This window comes from Ovis aries, chromosome 2 (genome assembly GCF_016772045.2).
Source record: "Ovis aries strain OAR_USU_Benz2616 breed Rambouillet chromosome 2, ARS-UI_Ramb_v3.0, whole genome shotgun sequence".
Classification (NCBI taxonomy): domain Eukaryota; kingdom Metazoa; phylum Chordata; class Mammalia; order Artiodactyla; family Bovidae; genus Ovis; species Ovis aries.
Genome location: NC_056055.1, coordinates 205532118 through 205548705, shown reverse-complemented (window position 1 = coordinate 205548705; position 16588 = coordinate 205532118). Strand labels below are relative to the sequence as shown.

General features: G+C 42.1%; 1 protein-coding gene across 4 annotated transcripts in view; it reads left to right on the top strand.

Annotated features, from left to right (window-relative positions):
• The first annotated feature begins 10765 nt into the window (after window positions 1-10765).
• RAPH1 (Ras association (RalGDS/AF-6) and pleckstrin homology domains 1) overlaps window positions 10766-16588 on the top strand; it is a 114268-nt gene continuing 108445 nt past the window's right edge. For all 4 annotated transcript variants that reach the window (XM_042244979.1, XM_027965111.2, XM_042244980.1 and 1 more), the window contains exon 1: window positions 10766-10914. The gene's annotated coding sequence lies outside the window, so the exon portion shown is untranslated. The remainder of the gene's footprint in view (window positions 10915-16588) is intronic.

Here is a 16588-nt window from a genome sequence, read left to right as displayed (position 1 = left end):
TATAAACAGACTCTGCTAGCTGATTTGGAGGTTATTTCATGGACTGTCCTAGAAGTAGCTGGGAAGATTGGACAGGATTGGATAGATAAGGAGGGGAGGTGAAATAGTGCAGACAAGGAGAACAAGAGCAAAGCCACGAAAGCAAACACCATAAAATGAGTAAGGGAAGATGAGAAGGGCAGTCAGAGTGAAGTAATGTTGAAAAGTGGGGGCAGAGAAGGAGGGGATTGGTGAACAGCTTTGAAGTCAGTCAGAGGAGCTAATTTGAGACAGTAACAGGCAGCAGGGAATTGTTGCAGGCTTAGAAACATTCCTAACTATTTTAACCCAACTCTTGTTGTAAATGAAACAGCCCGTTTTGGCAGAAAGAGAAATCTATTGATTTATACATCTAAACCTAGGTAAGGAGAGGAATATAGCTCGCTGCTCCTCAGACCTTGCATGCAAATACTATTAGGATTCTCCCACTCTGTTTCCCTCAGATCTGTTTTACTCTCATGCTTCTGTGATATTGGATTTCATAGTCACCAACATTTTCTGGTTTGCCTTTCCCAACAGAGAAGAATCGACTTTTCCTTCTAATTCAAGGTTAAAAAAAAAAAAAAAAAAGGAGGAAAAAGAAGGGAAAAAAACACTGGAAATGCCTCTGGTTATCCCAGTGGGATCAGTGGGATCACATGCTCTCACCTGTAACCCAGGTAACCAGGTACCATGATTGGCAACAGTCTTTAGAACTGCAAAGTTGAGTTGGAGACTGCATTGGGAGGTGTAGTTCCCAGAGAAACATCCTATCTCCAGAAGAAGGGATGAGGACAGAGCAGGAAACGGCAAATGTCCTGTACAGTGACATTTACAGTTTTTTTGGTCAATCATTCTCTACGAATAAAAAGTAATGCAATGTCATTTTTGAGAACTGGGCATAGTAATCAAACACAAAGAAGTACAAATTAAAATCACTTGAAGTTCTTAATCTAGAGATTAACCTGTTGACATGTGGGTTAGACAGAACCATGCCCCTCCCCTCCAAAGACATCCACATCCCAGTTCCCAGAATTTGTGAATATGTTACTTTACATGGCACAAAGGATTTGCAGATGTTATGAAGTTAAGGATCTTGAGATGGAAAGATGGTTCTGAGTTATCTGGCTGGGCTCAATGTAATCACAAAGGTGCTTATAAGAGTGGGGGTAGGAGGAGAATCAGAGATGGAGGGAGGTTAGAAGATTCTATTCTGCTGGGTTTGAGGTTGGAGGACAAGTCTATGAGCTAAGGAGTGTAGGTAGCCTCTACAAACTAGAAAAGGCTAAAAAACAGATTCTCCCCAAAACTTTCAGAAGGAATGCAGTTCTGTCCACATCTTGATTTTAGCTAGCTGAGACCGATTTTGGACTTCTGATCTCCAGATCTGTAAGATAATATCGTTGTATTGTTTTAAGTAACTGAGTTTACGGTAATTTGTTATAGCAGCAATAGGAAAAAAATACAGTGGAGATATATATATGTAATGCAATGGATATAAATGTATGTATGTATGTTTGCGGGTTGGGGTTTTCTGTTTTCAACAAAATCAGAATCATACAGTACTTGATGTTTTGTAACGTGTGTTTTTCAAATAAAAACATTGTAATGAGGGGCGTATTATGCATGATGTTTCAAAGGAAGAAGCTAGAAAGTAGGGGAAGATAAGCCTGGCAAACTTTTGCAAAACTACTTTGAGATGATGAAAATCTTGAGAGGGATGGTAGCAAAAAGAACAGTGAAGCAGGGACAATTAGAGACATTTGAAAAGCATGACTGATGAAAATCAGTGACAGCACTTCGGTGATGTCATGTTCTTTGGCATAGCCTTGCCTCAAAGCACATAACTGAACAAATGTTCTAGTGATCAGCTATTCATCTGTTTGCTTTGTTTGTTTTTCCGTGACATATTTTTCAAATGACTTTTCCCAAGCAGCTCAAAGAATCATACAAATATGACCGTGAGGCAGCAAAGGGAGAGAGTAATTTCTTAACATGCTCATCAATCCCCTAGATGAATTATCAAGGGAAAAAAGGGGTTAAGTGATAAAAATATAATACTAAGAGAATCTAAATTGCTTTTGGTAAGATAACGTGATTTTACTTCCTAGGGTATAGAATGGTTCTTCCTATTCCCTGTGACCTCCCTGTCACTCAGCACAGTACCTTGAACTTGAGAGGCACTCAGGATCCATCTGTTGATGTAGCAATGATACCAGTTATCTGCTGTCCGCTTTCTTCCAGCCTAGACACCCTGGGGTCATCTTGGACTCTTTCTCTCCTTCATGCCTTTGTCCACTCTGTTAACTGTGCTTTTCAGTTTTTTCCAAATGCATTTTACTTTCCCTCCTTTCTCATTCCTCATCACTGCATACATGGATTATTACAACCAGCGCTCCCCTAGTTGTTTCTGTTACTCTAATCTAGTTTTCAAAGTGTTGCCAGATGTTTCTTAATAATATCTCTCATCTTTTAGTTTAACAAACATTGCTGAACTTTGGAATGTACAAGATGCCATGCAAGGTGCTAGAGAAAATGCAGGTATGAATAAGATACAGTCTCTGCCCTTTGAGGAATCCATGACCTTATGGAGGAGTCAGACACATGCACAAAAATTCCAGTACCAATGTGAAAAGTTTTGGGGACCACACAATTGCAGCCAATAACATTTTCCAGAGGAACTGGGGATAAAGGAGGAGACATTTGAACTATAACAAACAGGAGAAGGACAGACAGAGATGGGGGACACGACATTCCAGACAAAGAGAAGGTAATTGCAAAGGCTCAGAGTTGGGGACATGGCTGGTACAGTCAAGAATGGTCTTGATCATTCCCTCTACAGAATTGTTTCCTAAACCTACTGCTTGGTCACCAAGGGCTTTCATATTCCATCTTTCTTTCATCTCATTCTTCCTAGATAGACCACTTCAGCGCTAGTAAAACCATTTTCCCCATTGTTCACTAAAAATGACCTGCTTCTTTCTGTTTGATATATTTGTTATACCATCCCCCCATCTGGAATGCCATTTCCTCTCTACAGTGGCAACTCCGAATCTGGCAGTACTTCCACACTAAAGGAATACTGGATGGACGCTCATGGTCTGGCCTGTTCTTCCCCACTGCAGACCTTTTTGAGATGGGCATAACTTTTTAGTTTGTTATTAGATGCTAAAGACAATTCATTCACTCTTTCAGTTAGTATGTGTAGCTAATACTAGTAGTTGTAGTTTAGTTATTGAACTGGAAAGCTGGCTTAAAAATTGCACCCTGTAACATGTGTAATCAGAGAATTGCTGAGTTCCAATTGGTTGGATGCATTTGTGGTCTGATTGTGGATGTCAGAATACTTACAAGGAGGCAGGTTATAACTGCTCTTGCAGAACAGTTGGTGTTTGTTCTAGGCAAATATGTGGGAAAGTCCAGTTCTACAGATTTTCCAGATAAAATGACCCCTCCCCCAAAGGGCTATTCTTAAAAAATATCTAGTGTAACTTCAAAAATATATGTTACAAAGGATATGCCATACTCTATTTACTATATATTTATACGATACAGGGCATGTAAATCCCACTTGTATGAAAGAAGCAGAAACACTCTTATAGGCAAAGATCAAGTGTTCTATAGTTGTTACTATTTGGCTGGTAGAGGTGAGATGTATCTAGGATGGCCATGTGAGGCTCTTGCCTCACCTTCTATTAATGTCCCTCTGTTTCTCCCCTTGACAGATTCTGAGTACCGGCTAAATCTCACTTTTTCCACGAAGTCATCTTAACCTGCTCCAACTCTAGACATTTCTCTCTTCTCATAACTCCTATTGTACTTACCATCTATATCAGAGCTGAATATTTCATTGTTTGCTGATTATTTCATGTGTCTTTGCCTTCTCTCATCAACAGTTTCTTTCTCATCAACACAGAGATCCTTTTGAAAATTAAAATGAACTTTATTTTTATTAATATATCCTTTGTGTGTTATCTTCAACATTATTTTGGAGATTTATCTTCATAAATATTGATTTAGTTCATTCATTTAAATTGCCAATTAAAAACAACACATTCATCATTAAAAGGTAAAGAAATAATAGAAAGTACCATAATCATTCCACTCTGCAATAAACACTTTTGTCCTCCTGTTGTATTTCCTTCAGATTTTTCCTATATATTTTTTCATGAGTTCACATTGTATATAGTGTTTGAATTTTTTATTGATTAACATATTGTGAACACCTTTCCATATCAAAAACTCTTCTTTTAGAAATCATCATTTTCATAAACTCATTGCTGGATATTTAGGGAATTTCCAATTATTTGCCAGCATCCCGTAATACCCTAGCTAATGTTTTCTTCTTACTCCTTAGAATTAAATTCATAGAGAAACTGCTTGATTAAAGATATGCACATTTCAAAGCATTTTTGTTTAGTGTTTAACTGCCCTCCAGAAAAAGGTTGTAACAGTTTATATTCCCACCTGCAGGATATGAGAGCATGTTTCTTTTCATCCTTGCCAACAATGGGTGGGGTCATTTTAGAAAATCAGAGACTGTATTTTGTATTTCCCTAGTACTCCTTACGGAGAAGGCAATGGCACCCCCCTCCAGTATTCTTGCCTGGAAAATCCCATGGATGGAGGAGCCTGGTGGGCTGCAGTCCATGGGGTTGCGAAGAGTCAGACACGACTGAGCGACTTCACTTTCATGCATTGGAGAAGGAAATGGCAGCCTACTCCAGTGTTCTTGCCTGGAGAATCCCAGGGACGGGAGAGCCTGGTGGGCTGCCGCCTATGGGGTCGCACAGAGTCGGACACAACTGAAGCGACTTAGCAGCAGCAGCAGCAGTACTCTTTAAAGTGATACAACAGAGTTGGGGACATAGTGAACATTAAGGAAATAGTTCTGATATGTTTATTAATAAGCATTCTTTCCATTGCTTGTAACTACTTATTTTTTAAGTTAAAAAAATTATTCATTATCCTACATGTGATGGTCCTTGGTCTGCCTACTAAAAATGAATACAGCATGTGGAAATGAAGCAAATACTTTACGATATTGCTGAAACATAAATTGACAGTGATAATGAGTTTCAAAAGTAATGTCTATAGAAACTACTCAAAATGAAAGCTGTCCTATGGTCCCAAGAAGTCTCTTGGGAACAAACAATTTGTCTTGTTCTTCTAAGAATAGGAAGTACTAAAGCCTCTCCTCTGGGAAATAGGACTATGAAATTAGGATATAAAAACCTTCCCATCCATTAGCTATTAGAGTTTTCAGAATCAGGGGAATTGTGCCAGAGAGGAAGTCAAAATCTGGTGTGGATTTTCATAGTCTCAGCACATTTTAGAACCTGTCCTTTCATTCAATATGAATGAGAGGGGGGATTGACACTGAAATTTCTGGGGAGACTTTTAATATTTCTATCTGTTCCTGAAAGTTTGTTTTATTCAAAGCTCCCTCAGGGCTAGGGCAGCTAGAAGAATGTCTTATTTGGCTAGGTGATTTCATTCTATAAGGCTCTTGCTGAATTATCAGAAAGATAATACTAAGGTAATAATTTGCCCCACTTTTCCAATGAACAAATCTTTTTGTCTTACTTAAAGTGGTAATTGGGTTTCCCTGGCTGTTCAGACAGTAAAGAAACTACCTGCAATGTGGGAGACCGGGGTTCAATCCCTGGGTTGGGAAGATCCCCTGGAGAAGAGCATGGCAACCCACTCCAATATTTTTGCCTGGAGGATCTCCATGGACAGAGGAAACTGGCAGGCTACAGTCCATGGAGTCGAGAAGAGTTGGGCATGGCTGAACAACTGAGCATAGCACAAAGTAGTAATCATTCAAAATTAGCATAGCTTAAAATATTACTGATTTGAAACTTCATTTGAAAAGATGAATGTCATAATTCTTTTATAGAATCTTTTCCCCCTGGGATTGGTTGAAGGTACTGGAATGAGTTTGCAATTTATAAAGCATTAGGCAGTACAAACAGCATGTGAGTGAGGTCAGAAGATATGGATTCTAGCCCATATCTTCCAGTAATGGTTATTTAACTTTAGGCAAGTCACTTCAGCTGGAGGGTCCATAGTTTTCTCTACTACAAACCAAAAATCTTGTTTAGGTTAGCATTCCCCAAGGTCTGTTCTATAAACACATGTCCTGTGAGATATCCCATTGGAAAAAGCATCTGAAGGTCAAATACATTAGGGAAACACTTCAAATTTCTGAAAGAACAGTTACCTCTTAGAAGTTCTCAGCAAATATTAACATATTAATACTACTGACAACCCCTCCAGTTTAGAAACCAATCAAACTTTAAATTTCTTATTTATTTGGTTAAAGAGAATTTTTTGGAATCACGCCTACTAAAATCCTGTAGAACTAGAGTTCCAAAAAACACACTTTGGCTAAGATCCTTTGAGCTGCCTGGATGTATGAAGCTGCTCTTTCTCGTACAGATATCCAGCCAGTCCCCTGAGACCTGCTCTTCTTTCTGGGGCCCTTATTTCAGAGAAGGCCACCACTGCCACCCAGTCTGTCTCCCAAACCAGAATCCTGAGGGTCATCTTAAGTGTCTCCCTTTCATCCACTCGCTCATACCTAATCATACGTCAACGTCTGTGGATCCCACCTCCTTAGTATTTTTGCCATCTGATCCCTGCTCACCATTTCATTGCCTCTGACATTATGGAGACTAACAACATAGCTTTTCTGTGATGTTGCCATCCCCTCCTAGCATACTCGTGCCCCTAGTCTGGATTCATTGGTCTTCAAAACACAAACCCGGTTGTTCTGACACTTAAAATATTCCAAATATTTTATTTTTACTTATTAATTGTGTGTGGGCATGTTGGTCATGTCCGATTCCTTGTGACTCCATGGACTATAGCCCACCAGGCTCCTCTGTCCATGGAATTCTCCAGGCAAGAATATTGGAGTGGGTTACCATTTCCTTCTCCAATTTATTAATTAAAATACTCCAAAGATTTTTGGTATTATTTATTATTATATTTCCCAAAGTATCAGGTTCAAACTCCTTAGTTTAGCACATGAGCCCCTTTGCTGATGAGATCCTCCTGCCTTTTCCATTCACCTCTTTGACCCTTCCCTGTACCTGTCCCGACAACATGAAACAACCTGTAGAACCTCCAAGGCATTGTGCTCTTCGATGCCTCTATCCCTGCCCTTGTCTGGAATGCCTGTTTCCTCCTTCACCTGGCTAGTTCCTCTCTGGTCCGTGAACATTCAAAATCCCCTCCCCTGGGAGGCTTTCCTGACCTGGGAATAGACTCCATACAGTGTTCCAATTGTGATTTCTTTGCCAACTTTATTCACTAGACCACGTGCCTTTTTTTTTTTTTTTTTAAATTTGGAGGATAATTGCTTTACAATGTTGTGTTAGTTTCCACCATTCAACAACGTGAATGAGCCATAAGTATACCCCTCTTCTCTTGAACCGCCCACCCATCCTTCTAGGTTGTCCCAGCACACTATTGAGCTCCTGCGCTATACGGCAACTTCCCACTAGCTATTTATTTTACATGTGGTAATGTATATGAACACGTGCTTTTTGAGGGCTAGAACCATCTTGCCTTTATATTCCAAGGTCTTAGTTAAAGCTCAGTAAAACTCTTGTTGAATGAATGATTTTATGGTTCAAAGGAACCAATGAAAACCTGTTTACTTTTCTCAACAGCTGAAAGTGACTGTTTTCTAATTAGATTTGATCAACCTAAGCACTGGGAGAAGAGAGAGCTAGGGGCTGTCTAAAAACACTCAATGGTCTATTTTTTAAAGGTTTTGATGAAGAGAATATCTTCCCTGTGTAGTTATCATACAGCCTCATAATTAGCATTTGATGAGAATATGGTGTTATTAGGTTTTCCACTCAGGTGTGCATAATCCCAAGAAACCTAGTCATGAGGGGTATGAGGTAAGAAGCTAGAGACAGATTTGTGTGAATTATCACTTATCAAAATGTTTAAAGCATTTATTAATATTTTAAAATACTTGTTATGCAAGGTACTATACTAGACATTATCGAAGATATAAGGAAGAATAAACGATTGCATTACATTTATTAGGAAAGACCATAACTTATTGAAATAATTATGATTAGAGGTAATGAATGATGAATTCCACAAGTAACAGAAGGCTATAAGAACTGGTCAGCAGCAGCATCCTCATTTATGAGATACTATCCTTCTATACAAGAATATTAAAGTACCTTCTAGAGATCATCGAAAAGCAAGAGAATTCCAGAAAAACATCTATTTCTGCTTTATTGACTATGCCAAAGCCTTTGACTGTATGCATCACAATAAACTGTGGAAAATTCTGAAAGAGATTGGCATACCAGACTACCTGATCTGCCTCTTGAGAAACCTACATGCAGGTCAGGAAGCAACAGTTAGAACTAGACATGGAACAACAGACTGGTTTCAAATAGGAAAAGGAGTACGTCAAGGCTGTATATTGTCACCCTGCTTATTTAACTTACATGCAGGTACATCATGAGAAACACTGGGCATGAGGCGTATGAGGTAGCACAAGCTGGAATCAAGATTGCCAGGAGAAATATCAATAACCTCAGATATGCAGATGACACCACCCTTATGGCAGAAAGTGAAGAAGAACTAAAAAGCCTCTTGATGAAAGTGAAAGAGGAGAGTGAAAAAGTTGGCTTAAAGCTCAACATTCAGAAAACGAAGATCATGGCATCTGGTCCCATCACTTCACGGCAAATAGATGGGGAAACAGTGGAAGCAGTGGCTGACTTTATTTTTCTGGGCTCCAAAATCACTGCAAATGGTGATTGCAGCCATGAAATTAAAAGATGCTTACTCTTTGGAAGGAAAGTTATAACCAACTTAGATGGCATATTAAAAAGCAGAGACATTACTTTGCCAACAAAGGTCTGGCTAGTCTAGTCAAGGCTATGGTTTTCCAGTGGTCATGTATGGATGTGAGAGCCGGACTAAAAAGAAAGCTGAGCGCTGAAGAATTGATGTTTTTGAACTGTGGTGTTGGGGAAGACTCGAGAGTCCCTTGGACTGCAAGGAGATCCAACCAGTCCATCCTAAAGGAGATCATTCCTGGGTGTTCATTGGAAGGATTGATGTTGAATCGGAAACTCCAATACTTTGGCCACCCAATGGGAAGAGCTGACTCATTGGAAAAGACCTTGATGCTGGGAGGGATTTGGGGCAGGAGAAGGGGACTACAGAGGATGAGATGGTTGGATGGCATCATCGACTTGATGGACATGGGTTTGGGTAGACTCCGGGAGTTGGTGATGGACAGGGAGGCCTGGCGAGCTGGGATGGTTCATGGGATCACAAAGAGTTGGACACTACTGAGAGATTAAACTGAACTGAGATTTCAAATACAAAATTGCAGTTTTGTTACTAAAGTACAGATATCTCGTGTGAAATGCAACTAGTAACTGTATTGTATACTTCTAAATACCAGTTTGAAACAGATTGTGTACCAGTTTGAAACAGATTGTGCAAGAGACCAAACCACTTCAAAGTCCTCAAGAATATCTGAAAGAAGGAATGTAATTAGCCAAACCAGGATTTGGCCCCTGGACAGAGAAATGAACACTGGTTCTTACAAAGGGAGCCAGGATCTCAGAAATGTACAGTCAATTCTTTGTGAAAATTCAAGATACAGATACTCTTACTTAGCAAGCATATGGGAAGACATGAAAAAGAAATGTTCATTGCAACTAATTCCAGGTCACACTTCCGATTTGTTAATTGTTTTAATGATGTCAACAAATCTGCTTTGCACGTAGCCAGGCGAAAATGATTTAATTCTATTTTGTCCTTCTTTTAATCAGAAGGTCAAAATAAAGACACAACAAAATTTTAAAGTCTAAGTCAAGCCTACATCGAAATAAGCAGTATCCGAGTAACTTAGAGCTTGGTGATAAAGATGCCACTACCTTACTCCCAAACCTTTTCAATAAGGTATGGGTGTGTGTGTGTCAGAAATTAAGAACACAAAGTAAGCAAACTGCAAAGTTGAAAAATAATCGAGAATAACTGAAATGTCCAATTTCTAAAAGCTTCCTAACATAGTGCATGAAACTACAGAGAACTGTTGGCCAAAATGTGATTTCCTAAAAAAAAAAAAAAAAGGCCTCACAGACTGCAACGACTGCGGTCCTTTAAGTGCCTAAGCCCGGTCTGATGGGTTGCTGGGGTCTCGGAATACTCCAGCAGGTCCCTGACAGACGTGGTCAAGGCTTCGGTGTCCCAGGGCCCTCGGACAGAGGCCGCTGGGCCTGCTTCCAAGGAAAAGAGAGCCTTGGTGGCACAGCCCCGGAATTTTCCTCCTTCACTCACTCATTCATTCTCTGATTCACTGGTTCCTGGAGGCGGTTCCCAGGGACACGCGGAGGACAGGCGGAGCGCCGGCGGCCGGGGCTGGGTGCGGTCGGGCGCCTGGGGCTGTGCGGAGGGAGGCGGGCCAGGGGGCGCGGGCAGGGGGCGCTAGCACCGGGCGCCCGGGGGGCGGGCTCGGCTGCCTTCGCCGGAAGTGAGCGGCTGGCGACGGGCGGGGGGTGGCGGGGAGCGAGCGGCCGGGCGCGAGTCTGTCCGCCCGTCGGCCGCCCGGCCCTCAGCCCCGCCTTCTGCGTCTCTGCCGGACGCGGCCGCACTCGGCTCCGCCGCCGCTGCCCGCTGCGGCCGCCCCGCCCGCCGCGCGCGCCGCCTCGCCCCCGCCGCCGCCGCCCGCCCGGTCGGTCAGTCAGTCAGTCACGGAGCGCGCGGCGCGGGAGCTGCGGGCGCTCGCGGCGTCTCCAGGGAAGGAGCGCCGCGCCTGAGAAGGAGGAGGCGGCAGCGGCTGCCCAGCCCGGGGCCGATCCGGAGCCGTGCCCGCCGGAGGACCGAGCCGTTGCCGCGGTGAGTGCTCAGCCTCGCCCTCGGGGCCGGCCGAGGGAGCTGGCGGGGCGCAGGGCTGGGAAGCGCAGCCGTCGCTCCCGCCTCCATTTTCCCGGCTCCCGGCCCCGCCATCCGGACGCGGTGCGGGCGGCCGAGCCTGGGGTGGGGTCGGGGCCGGGGCTGGTGGGACCTCGCCTGGCCGGTGGGTGGGGGTCGGCGGGGCCCGGGCTGCACCCTGCGCCCCCGGGGGCCGCGACAGAGGGAGACAATGAGATGCAAGGCCGCCTGGGGAGGGTGCGGTTGTGCTTCTCCGACCCGGCTCCGGGGGCTGGTGGCCCGGGACCGCGGGGAGGCAAGGACTCTTCCTTCCCCGGATTAGCCGCAGAAACCAGTGATTCGGTGTCTGGGGTTCCTCGGGTTTCGGTGCCCCGCATCTTTCGTAAATGAGTTCAGTGCAGAGATTGAGAAAGGCGGGGCACCTTCCGTGTTTTCTTTCTAATTAAGCAAGCTAAGTAATTGCTCCATGGCTTGTGAGCCCATCTCATCTGTGTGTGTGTGCATTCCCGCCGGAAATCCAAACTGCAGCTCATGGTGGGGGGCGGCGGGGAAGAGGAGACGGAAGGCAGTGAAGTAATATCAGGGTGCCTTCGTTTTAAGACGTTTTGAGAGATGTGGTTTCTTATTCAGACAGCATCTTAGGGTGTCCCCACTGTGTGAGCTGGAAACCGCATAAGTCATTGCTTGTAGGCACGAAGACGTGGCTTAGGATGAAATAAGAGCTTTGGGCAAGGGTGTAAGCGTTGCATCAAATGTGACTGTGTGGCTCTCGTATATTGTGTGGGAAGAGCCTTCGGGGGAAATCTGAGAGAACCGAACGGTTCTTCCCTGTGCCTCCCGGTAACGGTTGGTGGTGTCTCCAGCGTTTGTCTTGGAGATGTGTGTAAAGTCCGCTGTAAAGGAACAGTAAAGCTAACCGGTTAGGGGTGGGGCGTGATGGTGTTGTTAAAAGGGTGGTAGTGAGTCCGAAGGAATATTCAATTCAGCAAGTATTTATGGAATAGCTGCTATCTGTTAGGCAGGGTGGAGGACATAAAGTGAACAAGACTGCAGCTTATCGTGGTGTTTCGAAAGAGCTCTTTGAAGCCAGGGTAACCAGCTGCTCCGTATACACTGGAGTTGGCTGGTAGTGTGACGTTGGATAAGCTATTGCACTCAACAGAATGCTTCTCTGTCAGTAAAATGGGAATAACTAAGACCACCTGCTTGCCTCCCGAGGTGGTTGTCAAACGGATTAAATGAGATAATGTGTGCAAAATGCCTAGCACCTGGCAGGGCACCAAAGGTGTTTAACAAATGTTAATTCCTTTCCTCCCTAGCCCACTGCGCCTAAGATTTTCTTGGGGGAAGGTGGGGAAAGAAATGAATGTAGGTAATGGTAGTGTAATGCATTATATAATAAAATGTTGAAGTAGAGGTGCAAAATAGAGAAGTGAAGAGGCGAGGGAATAATTCTAAATTGGGAGCACTGGGGGGAAATCCTTGGAAGCTGTGGCATTTAAGTGGGACCTTGAAGGATGGGTAGGATTTCAGCTGGTGTAGATGGGCATGGGGGCATTCGAGTGGGGGTGGTGTTCTCCTTTGAGAGAGGCATTGAGGAGGAAGAGCAGTGGGGGAAGGGCAAGATTAGAGACCGCTTAGAGGTGTTTTAGCTCTTGTTCATCTGACCTTCAAAGACTGTCTGTTATTTTGCTTTCTGTGTTGCGAATTTCCCATAAAACAGACCTAGCCTATTCAGGTAAGTACAGAAATGTCTACACAGTTCAATACATGATTTTTTGGATGAAACATTTTGTGTTATTTGGACTGCTGCTCTCTCCTGTTTGAATTTAATAAGGAATTATTTGTAGGTATTTCCTTATGATGCCATATTCTGTTTGGTAGAAAAAGTTGCTGATATTTCAGACTCAGTGGTCTCATTAAGATTATTATGTGACGGGTAACTGGCTGAAAGGCATGGAGTAGTGGGGACCTATTGGGTGTGTCTCAAACTCTTGGTCAGTATCATTTGTTTTCACAAATATTTTAACACTTCATTTTCAGAAGAGGTGTCTTTGAAACTAATTAAACTGACTTTTGGTTTGGCTACCTTTTGGTTCCCACCCCACGTGTGATTATTCATTAGATTAGCATGGTAGATGACTATCACACTGTTATTCACAGACTCTCAGACATATAAAATCTCATGACTGCACTTGGTTCTGAAGTAGTTGAATGTGAGCATTCGTATCATTGGCCTCAAATTCTTATTCTGAGAAGATTAATGTTAGCAGACAAGCTGTGTGAGTTCAAGCAAGTCACATACCTTGAACTCTCAGTTCCTTTACCAGTAAAATGAGAAATTGGGTTAAATCACTGGTTTTCAGTCTACGTTTTACTCAGGTCTATAATTTTGAGGCGGACCTTCAGAGGTACTCCAGATGTTTGAGTTAATCTCATTTAAAATGTGTTTTAAACCTATAGTAATAAAAAGCACCTATTTTATGACATACATTGTTTTAAGTACTTTACATGTTTTGACTTCATCCTTGCTGTAATCCTATGATACAGGTATGAGAAAAAAGGCACAGGCTACAGAGCTATAAAGTGGCAGAGCTGTGTTTGAAAACAGATAGCATAACTTGTAAGCTTATGTTCCTTATGGCATTCCTATATTGCCACCATAAAAAAAATAAAGAACACACGCTATATATATATATATATATATATACATATATATGTGTTTGGTGGTAAAATATACAACATGAAGGGCTTTCCAGGTGGCTCAGTGGTAAGGAATCCGCCTGCTAATGCAGGAGACCTAGGTTTGATCCCTAGGTCGATAAGGTCCCCTCGAGGAGGAAATGGCAATCTACTCCAGTATTCTTGGCTGAAGAAGCCCGTGGATGGAGGAAGCTGGTGGGCTGTAGTCCATGGGTTGCAGAGAGTCCAACACAACAGCACACATGCGTGACACATACAGCATACCATTTGCCATTTTAATCATTTTTAAATGCACAGTTCGGTGGTAGTAAATACTTTTACATAGTTGTGCAACCATCATGACTGTCCATCTCTAGAACTTTTTCATCCTCCCATACTGAAACTGTATCCATTAAACATTAACTCTCCAACCCCTTTCCCTCTGGCCCCTGATAAGACTTTTCTACTTTGTGATTTGACTACCCTAGATATGTCTTATAAATGAGATCATGAAATATTTGTTTTGTATCTGGCTCATTTCGCTTAGGGTAATATCTTCAAGGTTCATCCGTGCTGGAGCATGAATCAGAATTGCATTCCTTTTTAAGGCTGAATAACAGTCGTGTGTGTGTGTGTGTATATCCCATTTTGTTTATTCATCTGTAGATGGACATTTGGTTGTTTCCACCTTTTGGCTGTTGTAATACTGCCCTGAACTTTGGTGTACACATATCTGCTCAAGTCCCTGCTGTTACTTCTTTGGGGTCTGTACCCAGAAGTGGAACTGCTGGATCATAGGATAATTTTGTGTTGAATTTTTGAGAACTGCCACTCCGATTTCTACAGCAGCTGCAGCATTTTACACTCAGGGTTCCAGTTTCTCCACGTCCTCACCTCAACACTTGTCATTTTCTGTGCTTTTGATAATAGCCATTCCGGGTGGCTCAGATGGTAAAGAATCTGCCAGCAATTCAGGAGACCTGGGTTCGACCCCTGGGTTGGGAAGATCCCTTGGAGAAGAGAAAGGCTACCCACTCCAGTATTCTGGCCTGGAGAATTCCATGACTGTATAGTCCATGGGGTCGCAAAGAGTTGGACACAACTGAGCGACTTTCACTTCACTTAATGAGGGGCACTTAATGAAGTGGCATCTCTTTGTGGTTTGGGTTTGCATTTTTCCTAATGATTAGTGATTAGAGCATCTTTTCTTGTGTGTATTGGCCATCTGTGTATCTTTGTAGAAATATCTATCCAGGTCCTTTGCCAATTTTAAAAAACTTGTTTTGTTGTTGAATTACAGCAATTCTTTATACACTCTGGATATTAAATCTCATATCAGATCCATGATTTACATTTTCTCTTCTTCTATGAGTTGCCTTTTTACTCGGTTGATAGTGTCCTTTGATGTACAAAAGTCTTTCATTTTAATGATATCCGCTTCATCTATATTTTTCTTTTGTTGACTGTGCTTTTGGTGTCCAAGAAATCATTGCCAAATCCAGTGTCAGGAAGCTTTCCCCCTGTGTTTTCTTCTAAGAGTTCCATAGTTTTAGCGATTATATTTAGCTCTATGATCCATTTTGAGCTAATATTTGCATATGGTTTTAGGTAAGGGTACAGCGTCATCCTTTGCTTGTGGATATCCAGTTTTTCTAGCACCATTTTAGCACTCTTGTGTACATAAATATAACTTTGTCACATTGCGAACAGTAGTGTTTTATGGTTATACCTGGTTTATTGCGGCAGGGGGAGGGCAAGCATTTCTTAGAATAAAACACGCTTTACTATATCTGCTTATTTGTGAGTTAAATAGGTAAGGAAAGTTGTAGTTTGCAGTAAATTTCTTTTAAAAAATTGAGTCCTGTGCAAGTCTATTCATATAGAATTGTCTAAACAATACATTACTATGGTACATGAACTGTGTTCAACTAAATGACAGGCACAACTGAAGTCGGTTCCTTTGGGGTATACTCATCCTGTGTAAGAAACTCCAGTACTTTGGCCACCTCATGAGAAGAGTTGACTCATTGGAAAAGACTCTAATGCTCTGGAGGCAGGAGAAGAAGGGGATGACGAAGGATGAGATGGCTGGATGGCATCACTGACTCGATGGACGTGAGTCTGAGTGAACCCGGGAGTTGGTGATGGACAGGGAGGCCTGGCGTGCTGCGATTCATGGGGTTGCAAAGAATCGGACACGACTGAGCAACTGAACTGATGTCCTGATATATTACAGATGTTTTATAGCTTATTGGAAGCTTGGGTTTTTCTTGTTTGCCTTGTAAGCAGTTTTTACATATGATTACTACTCATGTTGAAAGAAAAGTCTTATTTATAATATCTTTATTAATCAATTTAATTGAAGCATATCCAGACACTAGGAAGCAAACCATTAAAAGCTACTAACAAAACAAAACCAAAGCTGCTACCTACTTTCAACTACTTACCTGAGTAAAATGAAAACAAAATTTGATGAAAATGATTGCTTAGGTGTCAAGAGTAACTAACATCTCTAACACTCAATTTGTCTCTTTTGAGTTTGTAACAAATTATAATGTATTTGAACATAAAATGGTATTAATAGTGCTTCTGTAGCTGTATATATTTGGCATGCTGAATAAGATTTCTTCTGGAAAAATTTCATTGTGAAATATTAGAAAACCCCCAGATTATATGATGTCTAATCTTCATCCCATGCTCTTATCACTATTCCTTTAAGATACATTATTTACCACACTTTGGGGCAGGTATCTTAAAATACATCACTCATAACTTAAAAATTGGCTTTTTAAAACTCATTATATATTCTGCTATTCATAAAACATTTACTGGTAGCTCTGCTTTAGGCAGAGATATACATAATGGAGAAAACAAAGTGATAGGTATTCTCCCTTCCAAAATAGAGAGAATGTTAGTTTAAATGCAGGATACAAGGATTCAGTAAGAGTGTAATGAA